We start from the raw sequence: 14,750 nt of genomic DNA, 5'->3' as shown, positions 1-14,750 counted from the left end.
TGAGGTGTCGGCCCTATATCACACCGAGAGACCATGCATACCTTCTGTGTCATGCCCAGCGGTCCAAGCGACCAACCCTGTATCACACCCAGGGGACAAGCGATCAACCCAGTATCACACCAAGGGGTCAGGCGCACCACTTGTGTTTCGCTCAACTGTCCAAGCGGTCACCCTGTATCACCAAGAGGACAAGTGTACCTTCTGTGTCACAGCCAGCGGTCCAAGCGATAGACACTTCACAAAATTGAGATCCTAGCCCTATATCTCTCCCAGGGCCAAAGCGTACCATCTGTGTCACACCCAGTGGTCCAAGCGTCAAACATAATTGAAACAACATTTCACCTTTCTTAGCATGCTATTAAAAAAGGATGCCTTCCACTGATAACATCTTTTCCTAGTTTGCCGTACGCCAAATGCTGGGACTAGGCTCTGATGTAGTCTCTTACCCTTCTGATAGCGACTTTGGAATGGACCTCCACTGCATGGATTCAGCAGAACTTCCAATCACCTGTGGCGTCTGCTCACCTCACCTTTCTTATTCGCAAGTGTGAATCCGTCCGGGTGGGGTGCCCTTCCTTTGGTCGCAGTCAGGTCCGAGGAGCAAATCAGCTCCTATTAGGCTCGCTAAAATGTTGCTCGAATGCAAATTTACCTTAAAAAAAATTAAAGACAAGAGGTGTTTGGCAAAAAAGGAACAGTTTGTTTAATTAAACATTCCAGCCAGGAGAGCAGTTACAGAAACGTGATCTGAGGGCTGTCCATCATTGTACAATTGATCTGAGTGTTTTTATACATTTCTCTGAGTGTCATAAAACAATTATAACAGTCATTTTGAGGTGAAGAATGTGAAAAGTTGTCTTGGAGCCATCAATAAGACTGCTCTCTAAAGGACTTCTTCTGCTGCACACTGGGAACTACAGTCCTAATGGCTTTGCCTTGCTTCCAAAAGGATTAAGGGGTGAACCACCTGAAAGCAACAGGTTAAAAGAGATTCCCTGCACCATCTCCACAAGAAGTCCCCAGCCTAGAGTATGTCCAGTGGACTTTGTAGGATTTGGCCAGATGCATTTTGGGAATTGTGATTCAAACTTTCAAGAACCATCTCAGAGCTTCTAAACACCTGGATTTGTGTTTTGGACACTTTGAACCCTCAAGGGGAACTTCAGAAAGACGTTCTAGAGGTTTAGAGCAACTTTTGGAAAAAGCTCCATTAGTGCACTAGCCCGCCATTGCGAGTTAAGCCAACTACCTTCAACTGAGACCCAGTCTGAATTTCAGGTTCATCCCGCTGAAAGCTCTGGAGCTCCAGATTGCCAAGATTTGACCGGGGCCTTCCGAAAAGCAACCCGACGACATTGCATTGAAATCATCTTGGATAAAATAGGATATCTCAAATCCCAAACTTTCACTGGTCTAGAGTGTCCCAATATTCTCTCTTTTAAAGTTTTAATGATCTCACATTTTGCCACATACATAATTCAACACATACGTCTCAAAATTGGTCTGGCTATTCACATTCTTCTTAGTCACATACTTCAAACTACCATTATAGCTAATGGATTTCTTCTTCTCTACAGCAAATTTACATAGTCTACACCTCCAATACTTGAAAAACCTTTCTTCCTCCAGCTCAAACAGTTGTTTTGTTATTCTGTAGCTGGGTAGACAGGAATAATTGCACTCTTCAGTGTCCGTCCCTTACTGTTTGTAACATCAGGGTGTCGGCAATGTGTTCCCTAATATCCATGTCCTGTAATAGTAATTGCCAGTGTTTATTCTGTGTCCTGCTCAATTTCACAGTATCAATTCCAAAGCTGTAATAAATCTCACCATGTTATATCATACATATGGCAAATTATGAAGTGAGGACATTTTGTTCTGCTAAAGAAAGAGAGTAATTTTGTTGTATTGTGTGATTTCTAGCTCTGATTAAGTCTATTGATGAAAAGTGTGTTGGCTAAACTGAAGCGACAGAATGGCTGGAGCGAATCAACTGAAATGAAGAAGAATCTGATTGTCCATGGACAGTAATGTGGGCTGTGTGGTCAAGGGCATCAGATTTGTATGAAAATTCCATCGTCTTTTCTTCACGTAGCACCAAAATAAGGCCTTAATTGACTATTATGCTTGTTTATTAAAAATGAAAAGGAAAAAAGCCATAGAAATTATATTGGCACAACTTACTATGAGGTGACTGATAAGGGATTCCAGAAGGATAGGTAGACCCTTATAAGCAAATTCTGTAGCTAAAGTAATATACCCTTTGAACAGTGGCCATCAAAGATAATGAAAAAACAACTTTGATACACATTGGCAAAAAGCAGTCAGAGACAGTTATTAATGACCAATGGACCAAACAGCCGATAGAGAGTAGGTAAATCATCATAAAGTAACAATGGCATTGAAACATGTATGGTAAATTGCCATTGTGTGTTGACCTTACATAGCAGAGGCTGGTATAGAAAGAGCAAAACATGTCAGCACTGTTCACCTGATAGCCAGAGGGAAGAAGAGAGATGCACCTTTCAGAAACACAAGAAAGGAGCCTGGTTCCAATTAGGTATTTGTCCATTTTGCATTTATTTCTCAAACAGAAATAAAGTTGTGTGAAAATTCTCTAATATGAAAAGTTAGGATAGATGGGTAAAACAATAGATTGTTTAAATGTAGCTAACCATATGTTCATGCTAGTCACAAGTAGTAGTAGTAGTAATCTTTATTGTTTAGTTTTTTAAAAAAAACATAACAATATATACATTATAAGAAAGGTATAATGCGAAATAAATTAGTATGAAAGCCCAACTGGAACAATGTGTCTGAGATGCGTCCTGCAAGTTTCTGACCTGTTCTAATTTTAGCACTGGGGAAACAGGGTATCGAACAATTAACCACTTCCTAAATGAACTACACGAAGGAAATATTAAAAGTGACGTACTAAAACAGCAATTATGCTGGACCAGGTTTAGTCCCATAATAGTATACTTGACTGGAGCGACACAAATTTGTGCAAATTTGAAGTACTAAACCTGCTTCCAAAGTGCCAGTGCGTAAGTAAAAGTGCTTAATTGTAATGGTCAGGCTGATACTACAGTGGACTTGTATGTAACCAGTGTTGTTACCTGCTGCGCACCTGTTGTGATATCAAAAGGCTACATGAACAGAATAATGTGTGCAAACAGAGAGTAGCTACCCAGCTGTAAAGTGCATGTGCTTAAGTTCGAAATTGCTTGTGTATGTGGAAGGACAAATGTGACTAATTTTGTATTCAACTGAGAATCGGTTGGGTCAAGGCTGCTTATAATTGCCCCTGTGCACATTCCAATACCGCAAACCCTGAAACCATTTTTTAACAGCATTGCCCGGTGGAGACTGATGCAGAGTTGATGTATAAAATCCTCTTGCTTATAGTCATAATTAAATGGTGAGTCTTCTGCTCGGAAAAATATAGAGAAAAATTAAAATACAAACTTGATAGAGCCAATGTGTCTAACAGATGAAAAGCATACATTCCTCTACTTCATAGTAGAAGGGAGTAAAGCCACTTCTGACATCTGTGGATTCAGAGACACATGACCAATTTTTGCAACCTTGAGGCAGGTTTTGCCTGTTATCACAGTAACCATAATGACCAAATTTACTGCAAGATCCCTGAATTGACAAGCTAGACCTAAAAAGAGATGCTTGTTTGCTACAGCTTGAGCCTATACCATGGGTTCAAGGCCTTTTAACAATAGATACAGACCTCGGCAGTGAACTATAAGGCTATATTAGAACATTGGAAGAGCATCACTTAATTGAACACAGTGGAGTAGCTCCAGGATTATAGCGGCTGGTATAAGCCCAGAGCTCCAACATTCCAGTGTTTGTCTTCATGGTTCTCCCGTTTCAATTTAGAACATTATACCCTTAGTGGGTGGAATGATGTAATAGCCTTATAGCCCTTTTGCCTCTTCCTAACAGCCTTATAACCCTCTTTATAGACCCTCGCTTGTGTCTAGACTCTATAACTCAGTTTCAGGGCCTTTATCAACCAGTGTAGCACATGGCAGATGGTTATATAAAGCTATAGTACCTCTTTCTTAGGCTTTAATGGTGTAGTGAGGTCAAAAAGTCCAGACTTTCCTTAGGAGGTCAGTATGTGGTAAAATGCTAAATTCAGCTAAATAAATTTGCACAATGTGTATATTAATGGATTTGTGTTCGATCTTTTCCTAAATAAAGACATGAATAGAAGGAGTAAAGAGAATATGCTCCTGTTGTGCCAATATGTTTTTGCTTACCTTCAGACAGATCAGCAGTTTGATTAAACACATTTCTATCATTATTAGAACTGTTTTGGCTTAATTTTCATAATTTCAGGAATTTTTAGGAGTTAAGCTTGTTATACGAAATTCCCCAAATTACACGTCATGTAATTACATGCCATTGCGCTAAACAATTACTGTGAATACTCCATTTGCTGTGAACACTTTACAGGAAATGCACAGTAACAACAGAATGTGAGCAGCTGTTGATTTTTCACCATTTTTAGTTTGAAATGTGCCTTGCATCAAAATGACACAAGATTATATTTTGCATTAAACTGTACTGCAAAACTACTACTATGCATTTTGTGTAATTTTGCTCATGCTTGCCAATTTGCGCGTAGTTACACAAAAGCACAAAACACTCCGATCGCTCACCCCTAATCATTATGTATTTGTGATCCTATTGGTGTTCTAATACTACTAGTTAAAACTTCGTGCAGCTGGGCACAAGTGAGGCTAGTTGTTTGAAGCCACTAGTATGCATTTCACAGGTGCTGCAACAGAGTTGGGTGTCACGAACATCGGGTGTACGACACTCCAACTCACGAGTTCGTGTGAACATCAGCGGCTACAGTGATTCTGGGCGTGCGAGGTCGGTGGGGTTGTCACGCTTCTGCTAGGTCTACGGCTTCAGGTGCAGGCGGTGTCTTGGGTTTCGTGCAGCTGTGTTCTCAGCGAAGTCGTTCAGAGTCATCGAAGGCCGTTTCACTGTTTTCACCAGAAGTTCACTTCCAGGGGCCCAGGAACTGGAATGGCACCCTCTTGCAAGGGTCCACAGCAAACAGACTCAGAACTGGTTCGTGAAGCCTTTGCTTTCCCTGAGGCAAGCTCAGTCCAAGCTCTTAGAGAAACCTGTAAAGCAGGAATGCACAACAAAGTCCAGTCTTTGTCCCATTTCACAGGCTGAAGCAGCAACTGCAGGATAGCCCAACAAAGCAATCAATCAATCAATCAAAGCATTTGTAAAGCACACTGCTCACCTGTGAGGGTCTCAAGGCGCTGAGTGGGGGGGCTGCTACTGCTCGAACAGCCAAGTCTTGAGGTGTCTCCTGAAGGTCAGTAGGTCCTGTGTCTGTTGCAGGTGGCTGGGAAGAGTGTTCCACGTCTTGGTGGTGAGGTGGGAGAACGATCTGCCACCAGTGGCCGTTCTGTGGATGCGTGGGAGGTGGTGAGGGCAAGGTCAGCAGAGCGAAACTGTTGGGTCGAGGTGTAAAAGGAGAGCCGTATGTTGAAGTATTCTGGTCCGGTGTTGGGCAGTGTCTTGTGACCATGGGTGAGGAGTCTGAACGTGATTCTCTTGTTAACGGGGAGCCTGTGCAGGTCTCTGAGGTGGGCTGTGATGTGGCTGTGGATGTCCAGGATGAGGCATGCAGAGGCCTTCTGTATGCATTGTAGTCTTTTCTGGAGCTTGGCGGTGGTTCCTGCGTAGAGGGTATTGCCATAGTCCAGTTTGCTGTTTACGAGGGCTTGGCTGACCATCCTTCTGGCAATGGTCTTCATTCCTTCATGGAGGTTGGCTTTGGCAGTGGAGGGGTCCTTGGTGTGGGAGAGGATCAGCTGGGTGTCATCGGCGTATGAGACGATGTTGAGGTTGTGAGATCAGGTGATGTTTGCGAGTGGAGCCATGTAGACATTAAAGATGGTCGGGCTGATCCCTGGGGTACGTCACAGATGAATTTGGTGGCTTCAGAGTGGAATGGAGGGAGGCGGACTCTTTGAGTTCTGCTGGTGATGAAGGGGGTGACCCAGTCCGGGGCTCTGTCACAGATCCCTGCATCATTGAGGCGTGTGCATAGGTGTGGTTGTCGTAGTTTGGACTCTTGCTCTGAGCAAGACTGCTGGTCTCAGGATGATAGTACTTTCGTTCGTAGGTGACTAAGGCCCTCATTCTGACCTTGGCGGGCGGCGGAGGCCGCCCGCCAAAGTCCCGCCATCAGATTACCGTTCCGCGGTCGAAAGACCGCGGCGGTAATTCTGACTTTCCCGCTGGGCTGGCGGGCGGTCGCCTTCAGACCGCCCGCCAGCCCAGCGGGAAAGAGGCTTCCACGATGAAGCCGGCTCGGAATCGAGCCGGCGGAGTGGAAGCTGTGCGACGAGTGCAGTTGCACCCGTCGCGTATTTCACTGTCTGCACAGCAGACAGTGAAATACATGTAGTGGCCCTCTTACGGGGGCCCCTGCAATGCCCATGCCAGTGGCATGGGCACTGCAGGGGCCCCCAGGGGCCCCGCGACCCCCCCTACCGCCATCCGGATCCCAGCGGTCGCACCGCCGGGATCTGGATGGCGGTAGGGGGGGTCGGAATCCCCGCGGCGGTGCAGCAAGCTGCGCCGCCGTGGAGGATTCAATGGGGCGGCGGTACACTGGCGGGAGCCCGCCAGTGGTGCCGGTCCGACCGCGGCTTTACCGCCGCGGTCGGAATCCCCATTGGAGCACCGCCGGCCTGTCGGCGGTGCTCCCGCGGTCCTCCGCCCTGGCGGTCAAAGACCGCCAGGGTCAGAATGAGGGCCTAAGTCTCTTCCTACAACTATTTGTAACTGTTGTCCAAACCTTACCGGCTTACTAGCAGTACCTCACCGAAAACACAATAGTAAAAGGTGATTTGTAGCAGTCGCTTACGCATGGACTCAAAATACAATATCTCAGGGTTGTCGTGGTTAAACGGAAATTACCCTTTTCTCACAGATTTATAATGTCTCATACAAACAAAGGCAATAACACAGGTGCAGTAAAGTTATAATAGTTTTTATTCAACATAACTGCAATTTGTGATAAGTTGCATGAACTGCAATGATTAGGATAATGAATATACCAAGCAACAGTATTGTAAAGAGGAGAGCCATTGTTATAAAGACCCCCACCATTATGCAATATAAGATAAAAATATATGTATATGTAAAAGATGGAATAAGCCCTAATACCCTAAGGAGAGTAGGTCTAACCTCCTACCTAAAAAGGAAGAGCTGGGTTTGTTAAACCTAATCTGCCAAAACCGTGTCCATGAGAGGAGACCCAACCCTCGTTACCTTGGAATGAGGTCTCTATCTCAGACTCCGTAGGGACACGAAGACTGGATCAGTGTCAAGATGACTGCAGCATCGGTATCAGCGATGGTGGCGATGCCCTCTGGTCGGAATCCCTCTGATTATCTGTCTAAAAGTGTGTTGTATTTATACAGATCTACAAGGTCCCCTGTCATAAGTGTTATTCATAACAATAGATAACAGGCATGCTTGGGACGGCAATTAATATCAACAATCCCTCGAAAGTATAGAGAGGGAAAATCCCTAAGTGTGAATGCCTACTGTATGTTTGTCTTTCGTGCTTGATCTTGACGCCTTGGCGCAGTGACACTGATAATAGAACCCATAACAAGTGGCCTAACTATAAACAAGGCCGCCATTTTAAAGGAAATAAATAATTAAATGGACTAAGCCAGAGCAAGCCAGAGCAAGCTAAGTAGGTTAAAAGTCACTGGGTGACGGGGGCACAAGTTTACAAGCCTACGGCTAAGCTAACTCCTGTTAACCCGTTAAAACAAACTAGGATTCACTACATGGTGGCAGACGGTGTTGAAAGCGCCAGAAAGTTCCAGAAGGATGAGGGTCGCGGTTTCGCTGTTGTCAAGTATGGTCCTGATATCATCAGTGGTGGCGATGAGGGCTGTTTCAGTGCTGTGGTTGCTTCGGAATACAGATTGGGATGGGTCTAGAGTGTTGTTCTCCTTGAGGAAACGGGTCAGTTGTTTGTTGATAATTTTCTCAATGACTTTTGCTGGGAAGGGGAGTGGGGAGATTGTCTGGAAGTTTTTGAATTCCTTTGGGTCCGCCTTGGGTTTCTTGAGGAGGGCGTTGATCACGGCATGTTTCCAGCTCTCCAGGAAGGTGGCTGTCTCGAAGGAACTGTTGATAATCTTCTGGAGTTGGGGTGCAATGATAGAGCTCAATTTGTTGAAGATGTAGTAAAGGGGCAGGGGTCGGATCGTGAGCTGGAGTGGATGGTGTTCATAATTTTGATGGTGTCATCATCATTGATGTGGGTCCAGGAGAGCAGGAGACTGGTGGATGGTGGGTCTGTGGCGTTGGTGGTTTACGGGGGGTCTGGGTACTGAAGCTGTCAGGGATGTCTGCGATCTTGCAGTAGAAGAAGGTGGCTAGGGAGACACAGAGGTGTTGTGATTGCTGGATGTCGTTGATGTTGGAGAGTTCCTTCATGATATTGAAGAGCTCCTTGTAACTGTGTGCATTGCCAATGCGTTCTTTGAAGGTGATTCTTTTGGCGGTTCGGATGAGTTAGCGGTGTCTGTGGATGGCGTTCTTGAAGGCTGTGTGGTTGTCCGGTGTCTGTTCTTGGCGTCACTTTTTCTCAAGTCTTAAGTATGTTTGCTTGGATTCTTGGAGGTCGCAGTGAACCAGAAGGCCTTTCTGTCAGTGCGTCTGTTAGAAGGTTTCTTGATCGGAGCAAGAGTGTTGGTACTCTCATCGATCCATTGCCTGAGGTTGCGGGCTGCTGTTTCAGTGTCGGTGGTGTCGGTAGATGGGTTTGGGGAGAGGGTGGTGATCAGCTGGTCTTCGGTGACATTGTTCCATCTGAGGTGGGAAATCCGTTGCGGGGGATGGTGTGTTGTGGGTGTCTTGAAGGAGAAGTGCATGCAGCGGTGGTCGGTCCAGTGGAATTTGGTGGGGTGGCTGAAGGAGACGTGTTTGCTGGCAGAGAAAATATTGTCGAGCGTGTGTCCTGCGGAGTGGGTGGGTGTCATGATGAGCTGCTTGAGGCCGAGATTGGCGAGGTTGTCGAGCAAGGTGGTGGAGTTTTTGTCATTGGTGTTCTCGTGGTGGAAATACAATCACAGTAAGGGGCAGCACTTCTCCTCAGCTCTTCTCCTGGCAGAGGTTCCTCGTCAATCTTTGAAGTAATCTAAAGTCTTGGGCTTTGGGTCCACTACCTAAACACCTTTCTGCCTTTGAAGTTGCCCAACTTCAACGAAGAGTCTCTGTTGTTTACAAGACCCTGCCTTGCCCAGGCCTGGCTTCAGACGCACACTAGGGGGTTAGAGACTGCATTGTGTGAGGGCAGGCACAGCCCTTTCAGGTGTAAGTGGCCACTCCTCCCTCCACTCTAGCCCAGATGGCCCATTAAGATGTGTAGGCTACATCCCAGCACCCTTTGTGTCACTGTCTAGTGGAGATGCACAAACAGCCCAACTGTCAGTCTGACCCAAACAAGGAATCTACAAGGAGATTGTCATTTTCCTTCGTGGTCAAGTGGCAGCATGCATGGCAGGACTTGTCTAGTCAGATTCCAGTGGGAAACGGATGTTGAAACAGGAAAAAAAGATAGATTTGTACCTCATTTCCTTTTCAATACACAAACTCAGGTGTGGAGGTGTCCCCGCCACAGTTGCCTTGGGGGGAAGGCACATCGTGATTAGCTTGGCTGTAACACTGGCTGGAGTTCTGCCATCGGCCACTATTGCCAATGGTGCCGTCGACGCTGGTGTAGATTCCTGACAGAGTTGACTGGACTCGGCCGGTATAATGACTATTGTCCCGCTGACATCTAAATAGAACGGGCTGACCACCAAGGTCGTGGATGGATCATCCATTGGACAACTGATGCCGGACAAATTCCATTGTGGTCTAAATCAGGCCCTTTGTCCTGCTTCTCCATGTTTAGGTCATAATTTTCATCATTTTCTTAGCCACCTGGCTTGGTCATCCTGGCCCTCCTTGTCCTTGCTCCTTTCCCCCTTGCTCTTGTTCTCCTTGTCCTGGAATCCCAAGTCCTGATACTCCTGGGCCTTTGCAATTTGGTTTTCCATTGTCCCTTGGTTGTGCTCCCACTGGGCATCTTCATCCAGGTCCTCTTAGCTCTCGTTCTGCTAGCTGTGGTTGCCTGGACAACCCCTCCTGATTCTCCAGGTCCTGTTCTTGTAGCCTTTCTCTCTCTCATTCTGATGTGCCTAGCACTGGTATTCCTAATCCTGGTCCTCACTGTCTGCGCTCTCAGTTTTTTTTTGTGCCCACTAGAGTCAAAACATTTGTTTATGACCCTTGTTGTTTGGATCTTTGTTTGCCTAATCCTTTTGGTTCTGATCTTCCTGTCTATTCTGGTCCTTCCAGGCTCACTTCTCTTAGGTCTGCCTGCTCCTTCCTGCTCCTCTTGACCCACATTCCCTTGACTTGGTCCTTCTGAACCTTTTCACCTGCTCTTTGTTCTACACCAATTGATCATTGTCATCCCTGGTCATCCTGGGCATGGTAATCCTGTACCTCATCTTCTTCCCCATCTTGTTCCCAGCCCTGAAACTTGGTCCCCCTGACTGTGGTCACCCTATTTTTGATGACCCTGGTCCTGATTCGCCTTTTTCTCTTCACCCTGGTCTTCCAGGTACTGGTACTCAAGGTCTTGATTCTTTTTAGCCCAGATCATACTAGTCGCCTTGCCTTTTGCTTCCTGGTCCTCTTAGAACCCTTCCTTCTGGCACTGTTTGGCAGTGTCGCTGGTCTCTTCCCACTGGCTCACCTGGGTATGGCTGTGCTATTCTTATTTTTCATAGTCCTTGTCATTCTCGAGATTCTGTGTCCATTGGCCCTAATCTTTTTGATCCTTATAGTTTGGGTTCTCCTGGACCTAGTTCTTATGGATCATCTCTTTCTTGTCCTAGTGTGCTTCTTATCATGATGTCTTTTGGGCATCATGGCCCTTCATGTTTCTTCCAGTCTTAGCCCATCTGGCCCTGTTCCTCTCTGGTCTTCTTGACCCTGAGCACTTTTTCCTATTTCTCTTCACACTGAACCTCCTAACCATGGTACAGCATGCCCTGGTCTAACTGACCTCTCATGTCCCAGCCCTCTTAGTCTTTATCCTTCTAGTTCGAGTTGCTGTCGTCCTTCTTGATTTGTTTCTTGTCCTCTTAGTTATATTGGAACTTCAGCCATTGATCCTGGTCCTCTTGATCCAGGTTCTTCTTGTTCAGGTCTTCTTGAGCTTGTTCATTTTGGTTCTGGTTCTCCCGGCCCCCACTGATTCTGGATGGCCTCCTTAAATCTGATCCTCCTCATACTGGTCCTGCTGTTAGTCATGATTGCTCTGCCCCACTCGATAGTCCAAGCCCTGGCCTTGTCTTGATCTTCATGGACATTTTACTCCTGCTTCTGACCCTTTCAATTCACATAGTCCTCCAGTCTTGAGGTTATTTTAGTAGCTTTTATGAGCACTTAATTTTAGCCATTGCCCTCCAGCTTGTGCCCTTTAGCCTTGTAACAATTAATCTTATTTTCTGAGCAGAAGCTTTCTTCTGTGGTGGAACACTGCAATCTTTGTTACTTCACAAGAATCATACAGGTTTTTACATTAAGGCAGATTTCTCAGAACACCAGCTGTTCATTATAAAATATCTCTCTGCCTCTTATACATTAGAAGGAGAGTTCTAGCCAGAAAATTGCCACTGCATGCTGTCGCTTCACTTAGGTTGTCTGCCGAGACTTGACATCCTACAATTTACATGAGAGAGGACTCTCAGTAGACCAACAGCCCTCTTCACTACTAACATATTCAGGTATGGGGGATGGTGTCTTCCTAGGGAACCTGAAGGGCGGATTAGGTCTAACACTGTTGTGCTATAGTAGTACCTTAGTGGCGTAGGTAGGAATCCTAACATTTCCTGTCACCGCATTGCTGTTATTGTGTTTTGAAATCCTAATCATTGAATAGACCCCTTCAGAAAACCCGCCAGATACCAGCACCATATGAAACCAAGTTGATTCACGACAGAACTCTAAAAGTCAAAACCCATCTGTAGATGACTGGAACGAAAAGGGAGAAGCAACAAAAAACTAAATCACCGTGCACCCCCAGCTTATGAGAGCTTCCAAGAAAGCTGCCATTCAAGAACGCATCAACACCAATGCACACAACAGCAAGGAGCTCTTCACCAAAGTCAAGTAATTCACAAACCCTGGAACAGACACCTCAGATATCCCCCCTCTCAAGACCCCTGTGACGACCTTGCCACCTTTTTTCACCAGAAAATCCAGGACATATACGAAGGATTCAAGAACCAAAGCCAGCCTCCACCGCTCACCAGCACCACCACAGACCCCATGCCACACCAGCCCCCGAACCACTTGGCCCTGTCTCCGAAGAAGACGCCCAGAAACTCACAAACTCCATCCACTCAGGGGCACCCTCAGACCCGTGCCTACATCACATTTTCAACCTGCCCAATGCCACCATTGCGCCAGAGCTCTGCCGGACTATCAACTATTCCATCGAGACCACCACCTTCCTATCCGGCTGGAAGCACGTGGAGATCAACCCATTCTTAAAGAAACTCTCTGCCGACCCAAGGGAGTTGAAGATTTACAGATCCATTCTCTGCTCCCCTTCCCAGCCAAAGTAACTGAAAAGGTCATCAACATGCAACTCACAGAGTTCCCTGAAGCAAACAAGATCCTAGACCCTTCTCACTCTATCACAATTCAGAAAGGACCTCAAAACTTGGCTCTTCACCTGATCCCCTCAGACCTTCACTTCTGCCCCCTCCTCCCAGCACCTTGAGACCCTAATGGGTGAATAGCCACTCTTTACAAATACATTAATTGATTGATTGATGAGTTTCTTGATTCAGGAGCAACCACAGACCCGAAACGACCCTCCTCAAAGTCACTGACGACATTCGTGCCACACTGGAACACAGAGACACTGCCGCCCTCATCCTCCTCAACCTCTCTGCTGCATTCAACACAGTCTCCCTCTGCACCAGACTCCACAACGCCGGCATCCACTGTAAATCACTGGAATCTTTCCTCACCGGAAGAACCCAGAGTGTTTGACTCCTGCCGTTCACCTCTGCATCCAAAGAAACATGCTGCAGAGTACCACAGGGATCCTCCCTAAGCCCAACCCTATCTACATGGCCCTACTCACTAAGATCATCAGACAGCAAGGCCTAAACATCATCTCCTACGCTGACGATACCCAACTGATCCTCTCCTTGACCGGCGACCCATCAACAGCCAAAAGAAATTTCCACAGCAAAATGAAAGCAGTCGGACCACCTGGATGGAAACCAGCTGCCTCAAACTCAACTCAGACAAGACAGAGATCCTCAGCTCCCATCCCTCTGCCTGGGACGACTACTGGTGGCCAACCTCCCTAGGAAACGCCCCCCACCCACCCAGACCGACCACGCACACAACCTGGGCATCATTCTGGATTCCACACTAACCAAGACCCATCAAGTCTCATCCTTCCACACCCTGTGCCTCCTTCGCAAAATATTCAAGTGGATCCCCACTGAGACGAGGGACGGTCACCCACGTGCTTGTCAGCAGCAAACTGGACTACGGCAACACACTCTATGTTGTCATCACAAAGAAGCTTCAAACAAGACTACAGAGAATCAATAATGCAGCAGCCAGACTCATCTTGGACATTCCATGCCACAGCCACAACTCCTCCCACCTCAGAGGCAGACCTGTGCTGGCTCCCAATCGACAAACACATCACTTACAAAACACTGACACACACCTTCAAGGCACTGCACAACATTGGACCAGCCTACCTCACCTACTGTCTGACCTTCTACAACCCCACCTGGCAGCTGCTATCCTCCCAATCTGCTCTCATCGCCATCCCCAGAAACAGCAAGAGCACAGCTGAATGCAAATCCTTTTCTTACCTTGGAGCACAGACATGGAACATGCTGCCACTCAACCTCAGACAAGCCGCCTCTCTGATGCAGTTCAGGAAGGATCTCAAGACCTGGCTCTTCGAGTGAGCAGCACACCCGCAATAATGCTTTGTGATCCCAAGGATGATAAGCTGCACTTTACAATTGCCTGATTGATAGCTAGAATGCAGTTGATTTATTAAAATATATTGAATTGATTTCTGCTTCTGTTTGTCTTTGAATGTGTGAGAGAAATGTAACAGGGAAAAGGATGAGATCTGTTGCACCACGATTTCCTTGAGAAATCAGAATGTCATGCACATGACTGCCACAAATTACCGCCACTCTCAAGTGCTGGTGCGGTAGTTCTAGCTGGCTGGAAGGGTTAGGCTGACAGCTGTCACACGGTGTGGAATTGGACTGAGTGCCCACAGCCTGGTGGTACTGCCGCCTGAATCCAATAGTCTCATTTAGTATAATGAGAGAAAAACACAACACTCCTTGATCTGGTCTTCTGGGAGCTCCTGGCACTGCTCCCCTCATCTTTGTAGTCCCTGCTCTGCTTCTCTTGGTCCTACAGGCAATTGTTCTCCTTATTCTGAGCTCAATAGTCCACTTTAACCAGGTCCTGATCCTCCTGATTCTTGTCCTCATGTTTCTGCACTAATGTTTCCTGGTCCAACACAGAAGATACTACCATTGCCTAGTTCTAATGTTCCTTGATATCTGGTTCATAGCAGCCTTAGAGTTTCCTGGCTCTGTACTTCC

Source organism: Pleurodeles waltl, chromosome 6, assembly GCF_031143425.1.
Source record: "Pleurodeles waltl isolate 20211129_DDA chromosome 6, aPleWal1.hap1.20221129, whole genome shotgun sequence".
NCBI lineage: Eukaryota > Metazoa > Chordata > Amphibia > Caudata > Salamandridae > Pleurodeles > Pleurodeles waltl.
Note: the sequence above shows the minus strand (reverse complement) of the source record.